Source organism: Schistocerca serialis, chromosome 10 (genome assembly GCF_023864345.2).
Source record: "Schistocerca serialis cubense isolate TAMUIC-IGC-003099 chromosome 10, iqSchSeri2.2, whole genome shotgun sequence".
Lineage (NCBI taxonomy): Eukaryota > Metazoa > Arthropoda > Insecta > Orthoptera > Acrididae > Schistocerca > Schistocerca serialis.
In genome coordinates, this window is record NC_064647.1 from 62,557,090 (window position 1) to 62,580,367 (window position 23,278).

Consider the following 23,278-nt stretch of genomic DNA (forward strand, 5'->3'; position numbering starts at 1 on the left):
AACTAGAATGAAAAACATTCCTATCATAGCACAAAGCAAGGTGAAAATGTCCTGGTCAGAGTTAGGAATGTAAAGGAAGGGAACTAACTTTCCGACTTATCTACCAGCTTCACAGACATTTGTATCAAAACCTCTTAATCATATTCGCGCGTTTTTACTTGTTAGTATTAGTATTCAGGCCATTAATATAATGTTCAGTACCAGTAAAGTAACATGATGCAATACACTACACCATAACATGACGCATGCCATCATGTCGTCGAACATGGCTTTTGTCAGATCCTACAATATGACACAATTTGTCATTAAAAGTTCAGGATGCGTACATCCACATTCTGCGATACTTCCGACTGCATTGTCGGCGACGACTGATCCGGTACAGCGTGATTTTTTTTTTTTTTACCAGTTCACACAATTTTGAAAAATAAAAAGGGCGTACGGAAAAAATGTTTCTTCCCAGTAGAATCCGAATGAAGACGAGTTTTCAATTTTATCGTAAGAAAACAATTTTTATTTCTTTGATTCACTTTAAACCGTTTCCGTGTATTTAGTTCACGTAAGAACGATTTTTATGTGCTACATTTAGTTCAAATTAAAACTATCACATCTAGAAAATGGATAAAAATTGTAGCATGAAAACAAACTTCGTTTCGACTTTATCCATTTATCCACCTTCGAGCAAAGTTTAAATCAAATTTTGCAAGTTTAAAGTTAGGAGCGGGCTGCTTCGAAATCCTGTTTTTTCACCTAAAATTCGAACGGTGCACATACAAATGGTGCCATTAGCTAAGCATTAATTTCAGCATAGTTAAAATCTTTTGCAAAAAAAAAAAAAAAAAAAAAAAAAAAAAAAATGAAAAAAGAAAAAGAAATCAATCGATTTGAACTATTTTCCTGAGTGCCAGTTCTTGCTTAATATATTGCAATACAGCTACAGTAAGATGGATGTTGGAATGGCTATAGAAATGGCCGCTGGTCCGGCTTAAACCAAAGACTTTTCACTCAATGTTCCTAACTCAGATACGAACCGAGCACTAAGAACCTCCTAAAACACGATTCTGCATGCGGCCTTTTCTTAGATATTTGTTACAGCGATTCCGCGCTTGTAACTATTGGGCATGAAAGGAAATACAAGCATCTTTGGCCAGCATGTTCGGACAGCTGGAGTTCGACAACTAGATAGTTTAGAGATCTTTGGTTTCAAGCTTAAACTGACTGTTCTAGCTCGCGGAATTGAGTACATTGTCGATGTGGTACCAAAACACTGTAAATGTTGAAGCAGTGAACATACATCTGGGTCACAGCGCATGGCTTAATCAAGAAGAGTTGGCATAATGGTTTACTGAAAGAGGAGTACAGCGTGACCAAGCTATTACAAACATCAGTCTGATGTTCCTGGCTAGGCATACGTGGCAAGGCTGGGACATGTTTTATTTTATGTTTGACTTGAGCATAGGTGCTCTAAATTCTATCCTTTCTATCCTTTGCTTACTCGCAATATAATTTTACGGTTTCTGGAAATCGCATCCTGATGAAGCCGCCCTTAGTACACTACTGACCATTAAAATTGCTACACCACGAAGATGACGTGCTACAGACGCGAAATTTAACCGACAGGAAGAAGATGCTGTGATATGCAAATGATTAGCTTTTCAGAGCATTCACACAAGGTTGGGTCGGTGGCGACATCTACAACGTGCTGACATGAGGAAAGTGCTCCGCTGCAGAGTGAAAATGTCATTCATGAGGAAAGTTTCCAACCGATTTCTCATACAAAAACAGCAGTTGACCAGCGTTGCCTGGTCAAACGTTGTTGTGATGCCTCATGTAAGGAGGAGAAATGCGTACCATCACGTTTCCGAGTCTCCAAATCGTAATTTTGCTTAAATGATTTTCTTTACATTAAGTTGTATGTGGTTGCAGAAGACAAATCGTGAAAGAAATCAGTCATTATAAAAACATAACACATCAGGTAAACCACGCCATGTGGTAAAAAGGAATGAGTTTATAATTTGATTTGTTTCTTCGAAAATCGGTAACTGTAATTTAAAAACTAATATTTACATGTACAAAAACAGTAAAGAACATTTTTTACGTTTAACAGCCATAAAATACTGATGATGCTGCAACTGCAGTGCAACATGCCTGGGACAAAGTACAAAATCGTGTTTTGCTGAAGGCATATCCCATCCAAAAACATATGTATTGTTAAAGCAAACACGGACAAAAAAGAGCTTAAACCACGGGATGATTATATGGAATATTTTGTTTAAATTAGACTACACTACCACCTCCTAAAGTATATACTATTACTGAAATATTGTGTACAAGATGTCACACACGGATCCTGAACTTCAACTGAAGAGGACGTGCAGAGCGCTTTTTAAGGCATTCTTTCAGGACAACGTAACCTCAGAGAAACAATGGGCAGATCTGAAAGATTTTATCCGTCCTTTAATTTTGTTCTTATCCGGAATTACTCAAGCCAATTATTAATTTCTCCGTAATAGCTATCAATACGCTCTTTTCAAACGCCAGTGCGTCTTTATTCGCACGAAGTAATGAGTCCTATCTACAGGGGACATTAAGTTGATATTCTTTGTTTAACAGAAGGTTTTTGAGACCCACAAGCGGCGGCTAATCAGATTGGGTATCTAAGGAGTACGTCTCAGCTGTGCGAATGGATATACAACAGTTCGCAGTCACTGTCGGGACCGCATCGAGTGAAACAGAAGTGATGCCTGGCTTTTCCCCAAGGAGATGTTATAGATTCTCTTTTGTTCCTAACCTACGGAAGCGATTTAGGAGGCTAACTGAGCAGCCGTCGATTATTTCCAAATAAAGGCGTCGTCTACCTATTTAGTAAAGGTATCAGATCAAAACGAGTTACATAGTGATTTAGACAAGATATCCGCGTTGTGCGAAAAGTGAAACTGAGTTTGAGCAACAAAAAGTATGAGTTCTTCCACAAGACTGCTAAAATGTTCCTTTAAATTTCGGTTACACGATAAATTATTCAAATTTAAAGGTTGCCAGTTCAGTAAAATACCAAGGGATTAAAAGTACGAACTATTTAACTGGAAACCATCGCACAGAAAACGTTGTGGGGAAAGCGAGCCAACGACAGCGTTTTATTAGCAGAAAGGTTTGAGGATACAACAGGTCTGCTAAAGAGATTGCCTATGTCTGTTCTTTTCTGGAGTGTTGGAGCATGATGTCGAATCTATACCAGATAGAATTGACGGAGGACTTCTAAAGCATTCAGACAAGCGCAGGCTCTTTTGTATTATCACGAAGTCGGCCTAGAAGAGCGAGTGTCGCGAATATGATAAGCAAACTGGCGTGGCAGTCATCAAACCTGTAGTGATCAGGGGTGACTTCTTTCGTCCGGCCAGAACTGAGGGTTCTTTGTTTGCTCCGGGAGAAAGCTCATCAAACTAGAAAACATGAAATATTAGATAATTTTATTTCATAAACTAGTTTAGAGCCCGCTGCTTCACTCGGCTGTATGGCCTGAAGAGATTTTTGTTTTTTTTTTTAATCGAATTTTTATGTTGCTCACAAATTGAAACATCTTCTAAGCTTTTCACGCTAGTTAAGATCGTACAAGCATAGTCTCCTCCGATTGTTATTCTGACAAAAACGCGATTCTTGCAGATGGAGTCAAAAGTTTTGGTTAATCATGCATGTGGAGATATTTCAATGGCAACTTTCATCCCCTAACAAATATTTCCTTATATCCAACCGAGAAGTGAAATACTAATTTTTATAAATTTAGCATTAAAATTTTTTTAATGTAAGGAAATATTTTCTCAAAAATGTTCATCCCCTATTGCGCTCCCTTAGAGGATGAATTTCCAGAAATAGTGAAACTAGTATATTTTTTATTTCTAACCGACAAGTCAAATCACAAATGTCATAGATGTAGCCGTAAAAATCCTTTAGTAGTTCTTTAATACTTTCAAAAAAATTGAACATACTATTTTACCCCCTTAGTGGTTGAATTTCCAAAAATGCTGAAACGCGTACTTCTTTACTCCTGACTGAGGAACCATGTACCAATTTTCGTAGGTCTAGCTTCAAAATTTCCTAGCGACATTTTTCAGAAAAACACTTATCCTCTATTTCGCCACCTTAGCGTTGGAATTTTGAGAAATATTTTCTTAAACGACGCCTGCAGTATAAGATCCACACCTTCTCCAAATTTCAAGTTTCTGTGCTTAGTGGTTTGGGCTGGGCGATGATGAGTCGGTCATTGAGTCAGTCAGTCAGGACATTGCCCCTTGTAAAGGGACATCCTCATCTAGCAATATTGTTCGTCTACAGCAGTTGTCGATACCAGTATTATTTTTCGACTTTTGGATAGGTCAGTATTATCTCAGCTGCTTTTCTGAAAACTTGCATATGGTTTTATTCACCGTAACGTTCTTTATTAAAAATAATGAGAAAACTTTATGACTACATTAAATGATGTCTGATCTGTGGAATGAGTGCTGAACTCGAACTGACGTGAAGCGTGTTGTAAGTGTAAGTGATGTGCTTACTCAGTCTTATTCTTAGCAAAACTTTACGAATCGATTGGCAATGCAACTCCCAACACCAAGAAGAAATACAGTCACTGCAAAATGCATTCAGCAGCCCCTTCGGCACTGAATCCTGGGGCCCTGTTCACATAACAAATACATTAAATTGTCTTACCTCTAAAGCAGCAACGGAGTAACGCCATACATTCTAGTCTCTCATAAAAAATATGAGTGCTAGCTACAAGCTGGCCGCTGTGGCCGAGCGGTTCTAGGCGCTTCAGTCTGGAACCGCGCTGCTGCTAGGGTCGCAGGTTCGAATCCTGCCTCGGGCATGGATGTGTGTGACGTCCTTAGGTTAGTTAGGTTTAAGTAGTTCTAAGATCTAGGGGACTGATGACCACAGATGTTAAGTCCCATAGTGCTCAGAGCCATTTGAACCATTTGCTAGCTACAGGCTCAGCAGTGTGCAGTGCCGGCCATAATACTTGAAATGCACATGAAATTCATTTGGCTGATAAACGTGAACTTAAAACAAAAAAAAACTTCCTTAAAAAAACATGTGACCTGGACTGGGAGGCAGTACTGATTATGGTGAATTACTACCACTGAGTTTTCTTAGCAAAATTATATTGCAAGTTAAGTTTGTCTTTTCAAAAACATCTGACAATTGAAGCTACATTTCTCAAAACTGATTCACAAACAATGAGATATTATCCAACTTCATTAATCCAACATAAATGAAAATCATCAAATTACACATAGCTGTGGTAACAAATCTTAAAAGCTTTACAAAAATGAAATATAATTACACATAGCTCTCTTAACAATTCCTCAGAGCACTACAAAAATGAAAAATATTTAACAAGTCTTTTTGTCTGGGGTTACTCAACAATTACAAATTATCATCCAACTCTTTTATACCATCGCGCTGGCTAAAACAGAAATCATAGTTATTTAAATCTTTACCTTATTTGCCTGAAGACCTCTCCTTGCATGTTTAACAATATTGACATAGCTAATTTAATCGAACTCCTGGTGGCGTCACACAGCACACCCCAAAAACTGCCTACTACATCGACTTTCCCTCACAGACAGCTGCCTACGACTGAGCGCCAATCGCTCTGTTACTCCAGTATCTTTGGCTCTGCGGTCGCGCACCGTCAGCGATCTGAATTATCACGTCTATCAGAGACATTCATTGTTTATAGCACACTAGTTTCATTTTACTTTATTAATATTCTTATCTTATTCTGGTGCCACATACAAGTGCGTCTCAGTATACTGCTTTCAACTCAGTATTTTATATTTCAAGCTAATTTATGAAATGTAATTACTTTATTTTAGTTGTTATGATCGATAAGTACTAGTTCTGAACGTACAGTTATAATTATTCTCTTTTTTTAGAAGCCTTTGAAATTAGGGTTTATTTGGCATACTTAAAATTTCTATTATTAATTACTCATTTCTGGATTCATTTATGAAATAATAATCGAAACTAATAGAAATTCATTTGTGAAGAAAAATTGTAAACTCTATACTGTTTCTTCTGGGTGGACTTGGGATTTAAAAAAAAGTAAACTAAATATTACGATAGATTTTGTAAATAATCGACAAGTACGCCAAAGAAGAAGAGATAGAACTACAATGGACATGTTATTCCATGCACTCTTGCGCTTCTATGCATGAACTATCTTTCCTTTGTCATTCGCTTATCTTATCTGCTTGGATTCGGACCTAAGAGGACGTTCTTGTGTTAAGCTCATCTTGCTGTACCAGCTGATAATGTAAGTTGTACTTAAAACCCGAAAAATATAATGGTTATTTTATCAAAAGAATTTGTGTATGTGGTCAGTCTATCGTAAATCTGATACCTTTATTGTCTTAAGTAGATATGGGCCTTAACAAAGAATTTTCATTGTTAGGCGCCATCTTAGAAAAATCTTTAGCATTTTTCTTTTAGCTCATCTACGAGACGAGCCGTCGGTTAGGACAATTAACTTTATTTCAGATCCCATGAAACCGAAGGCAGCTACTAATAATTTAACAATTTTACTTACAGATTTTTCTTTATTTCACGAGATAACATCCCAGGCAGAAAATGTATGGTCACAGGATTCCAGTTCCATTATATGATTTCATTTGTATATGCTACTATCGTTATCTTATGTTGGGGAATCGAGACGAAACCACGATACTAAGTTACGTACTACAGTAGTGTACACCCAACAGACTGGCAAATATTCTCTGGGGTAATAAGCACACAACTTCTCACGAGCCTGGTGTTGGATAAATGAGAAAAAGAGAATTAATTATCGACAATTTCGTGACTACCCTGGGAACTGAGCTAGTTTACTGAGTGCTTATACACGTCGGGCTAAATTAAACAACATATTACACTGTTAATAATATTTCTACATTAGTTATTTTACTTTTATGCTGAACCATTGCATTGATGTGCGTTTCTTTTTTATATAAGTCACGGCTCACATTTTATTTTATTACATTACAACTCTTTGGAATATTGTTATTTCCGGTGAGTAAGACAGTAGTAAGCATGCTGTCATGCCGTCATCGTTCAATGTGTTTTGTGTGGAGGAAATGATGATCAGATGCTTAACTGAAAATACTGATAATTTAAATTTACTATATCTTTTAAACAAATAAAGTTACACAGTTGGTGTTTACAACGTTTGTCATTTTAACGATGCGCTTCTATATGAAATATCGATAGTTATGATCGACCAAAGCGTTCAGATTTCAGCATTCAGGACTTTGTTACAAAACTTGTTAATTTCGCTTTAACAGTAAATCCTAAACTATTATATATATTATCAATATTCAAGTTTTATTGGGATCACCATGAACAGTTCTGGAGAATGGCAGATTAAAATTACTGTGGCTTCATTCGCCACTCTACTACAAAATTAAATAATTCATAAATGTTTCCCTTTCTGGCCGATCTTAGATCCGCCATATTTAGCACTGCTAGGTCTCCTAGGCCACAAGAGCCTCCTACTGGGTTTCCCTATGAAGTAGGTTCTCGTCTGTCTCACTCGCGCACGACAGCGCTTAGGCCTCAATAGACAATAGACGATTGTGAGTTTCGCTATCTCGTGGTAAATCTGCGCCCTATGTGACATCCGGTCCTGGACGACAGGGTTCGTTTCACAATTCCCGAAGGCTGACTCTTTCGGCCATATACTTGAATGAGAGCGAAATGCTCATTAACTCGCACTATTCACGGGTGGCCGCATCATCACGACCTGTCTTCCGCTCATCTACAGTGTGGCACTAATAGATGACTGGCCTGTTTTATCCTTTCATACAGTGCAAATTCCGTGGGTGTACACCTACTCTGTGGCCACAGTTCGAGGAAAGAATGTGTTTGGATGATTAATATGATCCTGGTTTGCTACCCTCTATGGTATGGTGATAATACATTTGGCATCATACGCTGTGTTGACTGACTTGGTTTTGAGGCTCGCTATTCGTTCTTAGAACTGCCAGTGCCAGTGTCCTGTGTGTTGCTTGTGTCCAGCACTAGTCTGTTTCAGGTACGGTCTGAGATGTTGTTATATCCTGTATTTTGAACGCAGCTCTGAGGTGCATGCCAAAGGACTGGACGCAAAGGCGCGCCGCCAGGGATCCAAACCGACTGACTAATGAAGGACGGAACCGCTACTTATAGCCTTTGATATTTGATAATACGTACTGAGGCATTGGTCGTGCCTCCCTGTCAAACACTGCCTGTTGTACATTGTCTGAATACGTGTTACCCTAAAATTGCAGATCAGGATTAATTGCTTCAGTTAATGCTTCACATTCATCCTGCTCTGGTTAAAAGTAATAATTTTCACATTTGCTTTTAAGAAAGGTTAGAAGCTTTTTAGATATCAGATGTTGTCTTTTTTTAAAATATATATGATTGCAAGCAGAGCGAGGGGTAGCACTTAGGGTTACGCTGTTCTTTTTTTTTTCAAATTTGATAAAATTGCTGACTGACCAACATTAAGTCTCTTAACTAAAGCAGATTTGTGAACTGTCAAGAATAGATAACCAGAAGCTAAAACTCTGCTGCGATGTAGATTGTCTTGGTTTTTGATTAAGAGACTTCTCACTTATTTTAAAATTTAATCTCAGTGGTCTTTCTTGTATTCATTGTTGAACGTATTTCGAAGTCTGGTACCCACTTATTATCTTAGTCTAATGCACGGGATAACAGTAACGTCTTATGGAAATTTAAATTAGTTTTGTTGTTTTGCTGCTATGTAACTGTGGTTCACTGTTTTCTGTAAAATAATTGTTTACCTATGGTTTGTTATCTGTATGACGTATTGTTGTATGAAATGATGTGTATTAAAAGTGAATTGTACACACATCAGAAAAGGTTTTGCTTCATCCCGGTTCCCAGAACTCTTGAAGATAGACGTTGACTGTGGATATTGTATCACAGGCACAGTCCCTTTGACTATTCAGAGATATCACTAAACCCGCCTAGAGATGTAAACAACCATGCATGAGCAGCGCCTATTAGCCGGACGGGGCCCGACAGCCGATCAGTTCCAGTCATTCCACCAGGAAGAAGGTACACGGCTCGTGTTGTCTGTAGTTCAACGATGCCTAGGTGGTCAATACCGCGGTTCCATAGCGTCCTCATTTTTACTTTGTGCCAGGAAGGGTTCTCAACAAGGGAAGTGCCCAGGCGTCTGGGAGTGAACCAAAACGATGTTGTTCAGACATGGAGGAGATACAGACAGGGTCGATGACGTGCCTCGCTCAGGCCGCCCAGGGGCTACTACTGCAGTGGACGACCGCTGCCTACGGATTTTGGCTCGGAGGAATCCTTACAGCAACGCCACCATGTTGAATAATGCTTTTGGTGCAGGCACAGGACGTCGGGATACGACTCAAACTGTGCACAATAGGCTGCATGATGCGCAACTTCACTCCCAACGTCCATGGCGAGGTCCATCTTTGCAACCACGACACCGTGCAGTGCGGTACAGACGAGCTCAACAACATGCCGAATGGACTGCTCAGGATTGGCATCACGTTCTCTTCACTCATTAGTGTCGCATATGCCCTCACCAGACAATCGACAGAGACGTGTTTGGAGGCAACTCGGTCAGACCGAACCCCTTAGACACACTGTCCAGCGAGTGCAGCAAGCTGGAGGTTCCCTGATGTTTTGGGGTGCCATTATTTGGGGCCGACGTACGCCGCTGTTGGTCACGGAAGGCGCCGTAACGGCTGTACGATAAGTGAATGCCATCCTCCGACCGATAGTGCAACCATATCGGCAGAACGGTAGCAGGGCATTCGCCTTCATGGACGACAATTCGCGCCCCTATCGTGCACATCTTGTGAATGACTTCCTTCAGGATAGCGACATCGCTCGACTTGGGTGGCCAGCATGTTCTGCAGGCATGAACCCTATCGAACATGCCTGGGATAGATTGCAAAGGGCTGTTTACGGACGACCGGACCCACCAACCACTCTCAGGGATCTACGCCGAATCGACGTCGAGGAGTGGGACAACCTGGACCAACAGTGCCTTAATGATCTTGTGGATAGTATGAATGCAGACATGCATCAATGCAAGAGGACGTGCTAATGGGTATTAGAGGTACCGCTGTATACAGCAGTCTGGACCACCACCACTGAAGGTCTCGCTGTATGGTGGTACAACCAGAAATTTGTGGTTTTCATGAGCAATAAAAAGGGCGGAAATAATGTTTATGTTGATCTCTATCCCAATTTTCTGTAGAGGTTCCGCAACTCTCGGAATCGAGATGATGCATAACTTTTTTTGATGTGTGTGTAAATGTCACTGAACTCAGTCAACGCTTCACCGTTTGGCTATCCTATGGTCCCATAGCACTCTCCAATAGTTAACAAGCTCTTTTCTTGAGATACGATGTTCAACATTTACTGAAGTGTTCATGAGAAACTTTTGAAAGTAGTTGGTCCTACACTATGATGTTGACTCCTTCAGATGAGATCACGAACGCAGCTGAGCTCTTGCCTGCTCGACACTATATTGACCACAGTGTGTGGGTGGTGCTATGCTGAGAGGGGGCGTGGTCTTCTGGAGTGCCTCCCATTGGCTGTTGCCGACTCGTTCATGTCTGTCATATCGATTCGCGTTGCCGACTCTTACATCCACGCGGTTAACATTTGAAACGGTAGTGGACGTTGCGGGCCTACCCTCGCGATATTTTACAGTGAGATCTGTGCGTCAGGCGTTAAATTGCTTACACCACTTAACAAACCTGGGTGAGAAATTGCACACTCACCACATACAGCGTTGAATGACCGGGCAATTCAGCCGTTTAGCGCACAGAAATCTGACCGTTGCACGCACCTTCAGTTTGGAGTCAAGATCCAGTTGAGGCGCCACTGAGCCTAGGCAGCTCTGCACACACAACACGACGGGATACCACTCCACCTGTCCTGTCGGACGTGTCACCAGTTACTGCCGCGTGCCGCACATCGGCCACGGTGAAGACGGCAGCGTCCTCTCGCGGCGTGTAGCCTGCCTACTTACATAAAACCTGCAAGCACCCTGCTGCTTTTTATAAAAGCAAGTCCGAAATATGCCATGAATTAAAAATGCCCTCTTATACGAAGTCTGTTCAAAAAATTCCAGAACATTTGTAATTTCACGCCAATGGCATGCCGGAGCGCAATGTGGTTGGCATCCCTGCACACGCCTGCGTTACTGTGACACTGCCGGAAGTTTCATTGTTGTCTGTCTGTTAGTTATTGCTCAGTGCTATATTGACTAAAACGTTGTGTCACACAGTTTGCGAATTTCGAGATGGCAGCAACTCATCTTCATTAAATTTTGCATGAAACTCAAGAAGTACTTTCCAGAAATACACCAAATGACGCAGGAAGCCTACGTTGATGAGTGCATAAGCCATACTCGTTGTTACGAATGGTTCACACGGCTTAAAAGTCGTCGGACGGAAGTTCGAGGTGACCCTCGTTGAGGACGCCCTTCGACGTCTACCGACAACGCTCGTGTCAGGAACGTCAACGAAATTGTGCATGACAATCGAAGACTGGCCGTCCGAAACATTGCGGAACCATCTTGGAATGCATCGTGTTGCCGCCAAGTTCGTCCCACGGCTCATGAGTCAAGACCAGAAAGACCTTCGCCTTGCAATGTGTGTATAGCTTTTGCATCGCTCAAATCAGAACGAGATATTCCTTAAGAGAATCATAACTGGTGATCAGACGGGGTTCTACGATTATAATGTCGAGACCAAGGGTCAATTTCCACAATGGGTCTGCCAAGGTACTCCAAGACTAAAAACAGCTCGTCAGGCCAGGTCAGGTGTCAAAGCCAAGATAGTTTTCTTTGGCTTTGAAGGATTAGTTCATCATGAATTCGTGCCACAGGGACAAACTATCAATCAATGGTAGTATCGTATCGGGGCGAGTTGCGACGCCTGCCAGAAAATGTGAGAAGGAAACGGCCTGAAATGTGGCGAGACAATTCTTGGCTCTTGCATCACCATAACGCCCCCGCCGATTCATCCCTGCTGGTGCATGAGTATTGTACAAAAAACGAAATCATTGTGCTGCCTCAACCTCCATACTCTCCGGACTTGGCCCCTGTGGACATTTTATCAAAGTTGAACACCCCGTTTGTAGAACGAAGACCTGCAATGACAGACGAAATGAGAGAAAATTCGCAGACAGCACTTCGCACGATCCAGCAAGAGGCGTAACAAGACTGTTTCCGGATGTGGAAACGGCGATGAGAGCAGTGTATCAATCGTGGAGGAGAGTATTTCGAAGGAGACCATCCGCAGTAAGTAAAAGGTGAGCGTAGAATAATATTTTGGGCAAAATTCCGGTTTTTTGGACAGACCTCTTACACAATTTTTGGCCCATGAATTTATCTAGTAATGCGATATGAGTGAAATATTTATAAAACATCACACAGATAGGAAATACTGTGCGGCAACATTTTTCACAAGGGCACAGTAAAAGAAAAATGAGTTGCATAAGCGTGATTAGTCGTAACGAACATCTGATTTCGCTTGAAAAAAAGGTGTAAGCGATGGCGCTTATTGCCCTGTGACATGCAATGGGCACGTGTACCTACACTGCTACAGCAGCTCACAAACACAAGCTCTCTTTACGCAGGGTGTCCCAGAGATGTTGCGACAAACTTCGAGTGGTTGTAGAGGATGTCTTGAGGAGCAAATCGACAAAAGGAACCCGTGTCCGGAAACGTCATCAACGAGGCTACAGATCGTCTAAGTTATAGGCGCTGGACGGCCGCTGTGGCCGAGCGGTTCTAGGCGCTACAGTCCGGAACCGCGCTGCTGCTACGGTCGCAGGTGCGAATCCTGCCTCGGGCATGGATGTTTGTGACGCCCTTATGTTAGTTAGGTTTAAGTAGTTCTAAGTTCAAGGGGACTGATGACCTCAGATGTTAAGTCCCATAGTGCTCAGAGCCAATTGAACCATTTCATAGGCTCTGGCGCCTGCCATTAGGCCAGCCCTTCGGCAGTAAACGTGAATTTGTACGTTGGCGCACCGCAGGCGATTTCTATCCGCAGTTTACGTTTCTTCTGAAATCTCTAAGTCATGCGACGGAGGGTGGATGCATGTATCCTCGCTAACGGAGGACATTTTGAACATTTCCTGTAACAAAGTGTTTGATGTCACGTTCTGTTGCTGTGTGTTTCCATTCCATGATTAATGTGATTTGAAGAGAAGTAATAAAACGAGCTCTAACATGGAAAGTAAGCGTTTCCGGACCCATGCCCACATAACATATTTTCTTTCTTTGTGTGTGAGGAATGTTTCCTGAAAGTTGGCCATACCTTTTTGTAACACCCTGAATATATATATATATATATATATATATATATATATATATATATATATATATATATATATATATATATATATATATATATATATATATATATATATATATATATATACAGCATACCTTAAAAGTGACGAGCACTAGATCATTAAAAGAGTTGTGTTTCAAAGTAGCAAAGATGAACAAATGCTCATAGTTTCTTGTTTTGGTTCATACTACCAGTTCCCAAAATATGGAAAGCAAAGAACATGCAGTAGAAATTTGTTTCACACCATTGAAGATGAAAAATTGCTTCTAGCTCTTAAGGTGTACATTTTCGACCTTATGCTGTTTTGCTTCTAGTATCGTGTACTTTGAACTGTATGCGATTACGCCATTAATTATGATACACACTGTGTATATACAGGGTGGTCCATTGATAGTGACCGGGCCAAATATCTCACGAAATAAGCATCAAACGAAAAAAACTACAAAGAACGAAACTCGTCCAGCTTGAAGGGGGAAACGAGATGGCGCTATGGTTGGCCCGCTAGATAGCGCTGCCATAGGTCAAACGGGTATCAACTGAGTTTTTTTAAAATAGGAATCCAAATTTTTAAGCCGGCCGGAGTGGCCAAGCGGTTCTAGACGCTACAGTGTCGAACCGCGCGACCGCTACTGTCGCAGGTTCGAATCCTGCCTCGGGCATTGATGTGTGTGATGTCCTTAGGTTAGTTAGGTTTAAGTAGTTCTAAGTTCTGGGGGACTGATGACCACAGCAGTTGAGTCCCATAGTGCTCAGAGCCATTTGAACCCATTTTTTATTACATGTTCGTGTAGCACGTAAGGAAATATGAATGTTTTAGTGGGACCACTTTTTTCGCTTTGTGATAGATGGCGCTGTAACAGTCACAAACGTATAAGTACATGGTATCACGTAACATTCTGCCAGTGCGGACGGTATTTGCTTCGTGACACATTACCCGTGTTAAAATCGACCGTGCACCAATTGCAGAAAAGGTCGATATCGTGTTGATGTATGGCTACTGTGATCAAAATGCCCAACGGGCGTGTGCCATTATGCTGTTCGGTATCCTGGGCGACATCATCCAAGTGTCCGGACCGTTCGCCGGATAGTTACGTTATTTAAGGAAACAGGAAGTGTTCAGCCACGTGTGAAACGGAAGTGGATGTCACATTGTTCAGGTAAAAATACATTGTTTGCTTTGCAACAAAATCTTTCCTTTGATAACCATATGCCTATCAGTAGTTAGAGCCTACAGTCGTTAGAATGTATTGGCACTTACTGTATTGCAGTAGTTCGGGTAATGAGGATTTTTGTGAAGTAAGTTACTTACGTAATGTATAGGTTAGTGTTAGGATTTCTTCTTTTTCAGAGCCATTCTTTTGTATTAATTATTTGAAGTCAGGTTTTCATTTTTGAGCAGTCGGTGTTGCGCTAGAATATTGTGAGTTAGTGTTGAGATGATAAAGACAAGCAAAGAGACAGTATAGTCAATTTCATTCAGCAATATAAGCAGAAAATTTAAATTAAGAAGTATCAGCATTCGTCAAGGCATTGCTAAGTACGCATATAAACATTTTTTGTGATTTTCTTTAGATTTCTATTCTTTTTCTTTTGTTCATATGGGCATTTCTAATTGTGATTATGTAACATTCTACTGTGGTTTTTAAATGTAATTGTGATTATTTCGTTTGCCAATGGATAAATATGTTTCTTGCTTTGTACCTGCGGTAAAGTTTGTAAAGTTCTCTTTTGGAATATTATCATTTGTGAAAAATGCAGTCTATAACATTTATAAAGATTTATGTAATTTACGATATCGATATAACATCTATAGACAGGGGACAGCGATGGTGATATCGATGGTCGAAAGGTTGTTGTCTAGTAGAGGGGATGGTGGATGGTGTGTCTGTGAAGCGTGCGAGGAAAAATAGTGCTGTGTTTTATGAAAAGCATACGTAATTATATGGACAGTGATACCGCTCTATCAGATCGTTAATTCTCTTTACCATTGCGGTATGTAATGCCATCGCCAGCGAACTTTAAGAGCAAATAAACCGGACTGTGAAAGTGCCGCTATAAATACTTTGTTGCGGCCGACACGCACAGTGCTTTTATGCGAATGAACTTTGCTGGTATTGGTTTTGGGTGGTGGAACTGTTGTCTATCACATTCTATCAAGCCGTGAAAGTGAAGACTAATTAACTGTGCAATATAAATGACGTTCGATGACGTTGTCGAAGTTTGAAATGCGAGAACAGAGTGGACATTGTTTACGGTGTGCTTCACACACAAGAACGATTCTATGAACTGTGTATTTGTGGCTAAGACTATATGAATGTGACGAACCGTGTAATTATGGACGATAGCGTCACGGACAGTGCATAAAGTGTAAAAGCGAGCGATGTCCACGTCATGTACTTTGAAAGAGAGGACATCTCAACAACGGTCGTATACTGGCGTCTTGTGGTTTGTTAATCACCACGGGGTTAATGATACAGCTGTGCCGGAACTTTATTTGCGTTTCGCCGGAGAAGATTAACCAGCGGAACTGCCTGTATCCTGCTCTCATCATCGTAACCCGCCGAGAATTGTGCTGCCCAACGCAACGCTTCGTATGCAACAAAAAGTTAAGAGATTTCGCCGAACGCTATCCCCTGACCTAGAAACTTTCTTTCTCTATTAAAAATATAAGAATTACATACTCTATTCAAATAAATTCTTTGTTTAGTTTATATTTGCTTTCTGCTAACGAAAATAAAATTACAATAAGTGAATTAAAAGTTGCCTGGTAGTCATTGTTGAAAGACCAGTAAATATACACTTCTTCCTCTCATTAGAACTAATTCTCCTTGTACGTCAAAATTATTGTAGTTATTTTATGTATTGTTATGAGACTAGATATATTACAGTGACTAATAAGAGTATTTTGTCGCGAAATATGGCGTAGCGCGAAAATTACGGCGACCGCCATAATTGCTTGCGGTCTGACCAATAACGTAAAAGCTGCTATTCCCCTATTGGTGCATTTCCTGACGTGAGCGGGAATTATAAATGTCAGCTGTAAAATCACGTAGCGACTGTTTACCTAGTAATAAAAGTTTTTGATATTGTATTGCTACGAGTCGTATTATTAAGAGACACTGATTATACTCAAAGTGGGTAGATGTATGGAGAACCCCCCCCCCCCCCCCCAGTGTTCATGCAATTATTAACAGTATTGTGTGTGATTCACGAAATTTTGCCACTTTTTCTAATTCCTTTCAGATATTGTCTTAGATGTCTTTGAAGTTTCAGAGAATATATACACAATTTTGTCGGTTCAGGTTAATTTCAGAGCAGTTTCTCGTGAACATTAAAGTTTACAGTTCATAAACAAAGTGGGATCGTGACCAGTTGAGAAGTGTAACAAAGAGTGTGGTTTTCCAACTAGAATTTTGGATGACTTCACGGTTCAGATTTTGATAATTATTTTTCCTGTGGGTTGAGGTCATCACACATTAAGATAATCTAAGAAACTAGTCACATTGGCATACAGTACCACTATTGGGTCATCATCACACTTTGTGTGGTGATGTCATTAAGCAATTGTAATAAGGTTCGGCATGATACCATAATTGCGAACGAAATCTTCCCTTGTTAGCAGTACTTTACTCTGCTAGCGCGAGTGATCGACCATTAATGGCTTCTTAACATGTAACAGAGCAATAAGGTTAATGATCTTGCAACGAGTGACAAGAAAAGCGAAGTGCCCAAAAGACGTGGTTGGAGGTCATTGGAACTTGTACACTTGGAGGACATCGGTGGGTAAGTAGTTAGGTAGAGCGATCATCAGAGTGCATTATCGTCATTCATGTTTAGGCAGGCCTTGTATGGGGTATCGGGCGAACATTAATGAAACCGACAAACTGCAGGGACAGATTCCTGGCTGGAATGGCGGAAACAAGGTCCTATGAACAAGTGTCTGGGAATGCATCGTTGCCACGGCAGATGACGCTGGCCAATGAAAGTTCCTCTAATCACATGCCGTGTGTTCCTTGTGTGTTACAAGATGTGTGATTTGCGCAGCGTACTGTAAGCAGCAGAATAGTCCGATATTGGTGTTGGGAACAAGTCGAGATGGTGTTTGGGTACATCCAAGGAGATGGAAACGGTCGAGAGGCAGCGCAGCTATACCAAAGCAAGTACCTTCACAGACACCAACCACATCTCACAGCAATTAAAGCCCTTTTTGGGCGTTCGTGTGGTGATGGGTCTTTCCAGACAGATGAACGTGGAGGGTGGCGGCGGACTGCAGGTACACCAGATCTGGGGGGCCGGGCTCTACAGGATATTGAGAAGTACCCTAGAGAAATCTGCAAGTAAGTGACCCAGCAGCACGGTGTAGGCCAGAGTCCGATTATCCTGCACGACAACCGCTACTACCCCTGCCACCTGCAACGAGTGCGAGGATTATCAGCAGCAGATTTTCCTCTATGGGAAGGATTTTGTCGATGGTTGTTTGCACCAGACCAGCTGTCCTCTTTACCAACGACGCAACCTTTACCAGAAGTGGCTTCATCAATCTGTATAATCGTCATCTTTGGGCTACGGACATGGCACTTGGTCAAAGGAACTTTCGTTCGTTGGCAGCATGACCCATGGCAATGGTGCATTCCCGGATACATGCCCATTGGATCTTTTTCCCTTCATTTCCAGTCAGGAAGCCGTCCCTGCAGTTTGTCGGTTTTATTAATGTTCTCCCTGTGTAAGAAGCGTGAATCGCATGAGATGTTGAGTGATCACTGTGAAGGATGCGGATGTACCACTTACAATATCAGCACAAGGCAGAGTTTGGAAAGGATCTCTTTCTGAGTCTCCATTCGGCCAGTTGGACGAATTGTGAGATATCCAGATTTGTGGAGCATTTGAATGTGAAGGTGGTGCAGTGATGGACTGCATGAGAATGCGAGAGGCATCAAAGTCCTGGTCGTCTGTGCTGATCACAACATGGAAGGATCGCCGTATTATGTACCAGGCACATCGCAACCATCGCAATGAGTAGGGACTACAGACTGACCTTACTGATTGGAAACCTACTCCAGAATCGAAGATTCTTCGTGGATTTTCAGGGACAGAGAAGCCGGTGGAGGATACAGAAAAACGGCCTCCCCCAAGGGAGCGTACTGGCCCGAACACTTTTTAATATATATTAATGACCAGACCCTCCCCCAAGGCACCGAAAGCTTCATATATGGAGTTGATTGCCCCATTACCGCTCTAGCAGATAGCTTTGAAACTGTTGAACAGAATCTGTCAGAAGCCCTAAAACAGCTTGCCATCTCAAACCCAACCCAGGGAAAACCCAAACCTGCGTCTTCCACGTAAAGAACAGACAATCTGCAGGAAGACTACAACTTAACTGGGAAGGAGTGCCCCTGGAACATTGCGAAACACCAAAATACTTAGGCGTCATCTTGGACAGAGCACTCACCTATAAAAAGCACTGCACAAACACTAAACACAAAGTAGCCGTGAGAAACAACATTGTGCGAAAACTAACGGGCACTACATGGGGGTCACAGCCTGGAATAGTGAGAACCAGAGCTCTTGCTTTGTGCTACTCAACAGCAGAGTACGCGTGCCCAGTGTGGTACAATTTTGGTCACGCCAAGCAAGTGGACATACCGCTTAATGAATCCTGCCGCATCGTCACAGGCTGATTGTACTGCTTGGCAGGCGTGGCCCCACCAGATAGTAGAAGGAAAGTAGCGGCCAGGAAGGGAGAGACAAAGGCGTCGACCTCACCTGCCCACCCGCTGTACAAGCACCAGCCAGACCGCCGCCGACTAAAATCTAGGAAAAGCTTCCTGCGCACAGCAGAAAACGTCGTCGGGACACCGCAGCAAGTGAGGCTGGCAATGTGGCGAGAAGGAAACGCGTACCTAGGGGAATGGTTAGTCCCAAACTGAGAACTCCCTCCCGGCCATACGGAAGGATGGACGACACGGAAATCTCTTAATAGGCTGCGCTCTGGTGCGACACGATCCAAAGGGAATATGCGCAAATGGGGCCTCCCAAATGACCCGGCGCTGTGTGACTGTGGACACACGCGAACCACCACCCTCCACCTCGCGCACTTGCGCTGTGGCCAAGCACCTGCACCGTGCAGGACTTGATGAACGCCACCCTGGAAGCGCTGGACGTGGCCAGGCTCTGGTCCAAGACTTCATAAAATAAAAAAACTACTTGACCCTGCATATATATCTGTATACTTTTATACTCTTTTTGTATTTGTTATATACTTGATATGTATGTGTTAATTATTCTGAGTCTGACACGATTAAATAAATGTAACCACTTCGTATCTGCGCCAGCCGTATGAAAACAAATAATGAGCTTCCTCCAACATTCATGTTGCACCATTCATCTACATCTACATCTACATGGATACTCTGGAAATCACTTTTAGGTGCCTGGCAGAGGGTTCATCGAATCACTTTCACAATTTTCTACTATTCCAATCTCTTACCGCGCGGAAAGAACAAACACCTATATCTTTCCCTACGAGCCCTGATTTCCCTTATTAGATCGTGGTGATCGTTTCTCACTATGTAGGTCGGTGTCAGCAAAATATTTTCGCATTCAAAGGAGGAAGTTTTTGATTGGAATTTCGTGAGAAGATTTCGCCGCAACGAAAAACGCCTTTCTTTTAATATTGTTCAGCCCAAATCCTGCCAGCCGCGGTGGTCTAGCGGCTCTAGGCGCTCAGTCCGGAACCGCGCGACCGCTACGGTCGCAGGTTCGAATCCTGCCTCGGGCATGGATGTGTGTGATGTCCTTAGGTTAGTTAGGTTTAAGTAGTTCTAAGTGATAGGGGACTGATGACCGCAGATCTTAAGTCCCATAGTGCTCAGAGCCATTTGAACCATTTGAACTCAAATCCTGTATCAGTTCTGTGACACTCTCTCCCATATTTTGCGATAATACAAAACGTACTGCCCTCTTTGAACTTTTTCAATGTACTCCGTCAGTCCTATCTGGTAAGGATCCCATACTGCGCAGCAGTATTCTAGAAGAGGACGGACTAGTGTAGGCAGTCTCCTTAATAGGTCTGTTGCATTTTCTAAGTGTCCTGCCAATAAAACGCAGTCTTTGGTTATCCTTCCCCCATCACATTTTCTGTGTGTTCCTTCCACTTTAAGTTATTGGTAATCGTAATAATATTTAGTAATAACATTTAGTAATAATATTTAGTTAATAATATTTAGTTAAATTTACGGTTTTTAGTTTAGACTGATTTATAGTGTAATCGAAGTTTAACGAATTCCTTTTAGCACTCATGTGAATGACCTCACACTTTCCGTTATTTAGGATCAACTGCCAATTTTCGCCCCATTCAGATATCTTTTCTAAATCGTTTTGCAATTTGCTTTGATCTTCTCATTACTTTATTAGTCGATAAACAACAGCGTCATCTGCAAATAACCTAAGACGGCTGCTCAGATTGTCTCCCAAAACTTTTACATAGAAAAGGAAAAGCAAAGGGCCTATAACACTACCATGGGGAACGCCAGAAATCACTTCTGTTTTACTCGACGACTTTCCGTCAATTACTACGAACTGTAACCTCTCTGACAGTAAATCACAAATCTAGTCACATAAATGAGACGATACTCCATAAGCACTCAATTCCACTACAAGCCGCTTGTGTCGTACAGTGTCAAAAGCTCTCCGGAAATCCAGAAATACGGAATCGATCTGAAATCCCTTGTCAATAGCACTCAACACTTCATCTGAATAAAGAGCTAGTTGTGTTTCACACGAACGATGTTTTCTAAACCCATGTTGACTGCGTGTCAATAGACAGTTTTCTTCGAGGTGGCCGTCCAGAGTGGCTGAGCGGTTCTAGGCGCTACAGTCTGGAACCGCGCGACCGCTACGGTCGCAGGTTCGAATCCTTCCTCGGGCATGTATGTGTGTGATGTCCTTAGATTAGTTAGGTTTAATTAGTTCTAAGTTCTAGGGGACTGATGACCTCAGCAGTTAAGTCCCATAGTGCTCAGAGCCATTTGAACCATCTTCGAGGTGATTCATGAAGTTTGAACGCAATATATGTTCCAGAATCCTGCTGCATAGAGACGTTATTGATATGGGCCTGTAATTTAGTTTCTTACTCTTACTACCTTTCTTGAATATTGGCGTGACCTGTGCGACTTTCCAGTCTTTGGGTACGGATCTTTCGCCGAGCGAACGGCTCTATATGATTGTTAAGTATGGAACTAGTGCAACAGCATACTCCGAAAGGAACCTAACTGGTATACAGTCTGGACCAGAAGACTTGCTTTTATTAAGTGACTTAAGTTCCTTCACTACTCGGGATATTTACTTCTACGTTAGTCATGTTGGCAGCTGTTCTCGATTCGTCTTCTTTTGTGAAGGCATTTCGGGAGGCTGTGTTTAGTATCTCTGCTTTGGCAGCACTGTCTTCGATAGTATCTGCATTGCTATCGTGCAGAGAAGGCATTGATTGTTTCTTGACGCTAGCATACTTCACACACGACCATAATTTCGTTGGATTTTCTGCCTGGTTTCGACGCAAAGATTCGTTGTGGAAACTGTTATAAGCATCTCGCATCAGACACTAGCAGTAGGCACAAGAGGATTACCATCCCACGGATGGGCTGTCGTCAGCACCACAGTTGTCGTGACCGAGGAGCCTGGACATCTACCGAATGGCATCGCAATGCGTTCAGCAACGTGATAATCATCGGCGAATGTGTTGTCGACCTGCGTCCTGTAACTGCTATCTCTAAGTGAGACCTGGACAGACTCATGTTTGGACTTAGACTGCCGACGGCCATGATTTGCAAGAAACGACCTCACTGTTCAGGAAACTTCTTTTTAAGAAGGGTTACTGCTTTCACACGCTTCGCTGTGCGAAATGGTGGGACTATGTGTATCCATGGAGAAGAAATAAAACTTTTAGGTTAGCCGATGACATTGTAATTCTGTCAGAGACAGCAAAGGACTTGGAAGAGCAGTTGAACGGAATGGACAGTGTCTTGAAAGGAGGGTACAAGATGAACATCAACAAAAGCAAAACGAGTGTTATATCCTAACCAGTAATGCCAACCGAGCCCGCTGCCAAAAGGTTGGCAGCATCAAAGTCCGGACGCCGTCCGCATAAGCAGCGCCAGCGAGACAGGAAATCGCCGCAAGTCTGCGCGCGCCACCGCTGGCTTCTGGCTTCTTAAGCGCTGGAGTCGCGAGCGCTAGGACAGTTCTGTATTCGCCGCTCAGTTGTATGCTCGCCACCGAATTGTGTACTTGCTAGTCAGTTGTGTGTTCATCGCAGCAGAGTTGTTGTTTGTCGTCAGCCGACGCTGACCTAGCCGCTCCGACTCGAACTAGACAGATTTCTGTAGACACGGAGTTCACTATTGTGTTGCTGTATCTTCGTTAATAAAGATAAGTATCGACTTTTATTTAATCAGAGTGTTTGGGTTTTCATCTTTCTGTTCACTGTTCCAGCGGACCGGTCGGCCCGCTATTAAAAGTGTGGCGGTGACTTCGTAAGCCGTTTCTACAGCGAATTGTTTGTCGCTACGAACACCGCCACAAAAACGAGGATAATGGAATGTAGTCGAATTAAGTCGAGTGATGCAGAGGGAATTAGATTAGGAAATGAGACGCTTAAAGTAGTAAAGGAGTTCTGCTATTTGGGGAGAAAAATAACTGAAGATGGTCGAAGCAGAGAGGATATAAAATGTAGACTGGCAATGGCAAGGAAAGCGTTTCTGAAGAAGAGAAATTGTTAACATCGAGTATAGATTTAAGTGTCAGGAAGTCGTTTCTGAAAGTATTTGTATGGAGTGTAGCCATGTATGGAAGTGAAACATGGACGATAAATAGTT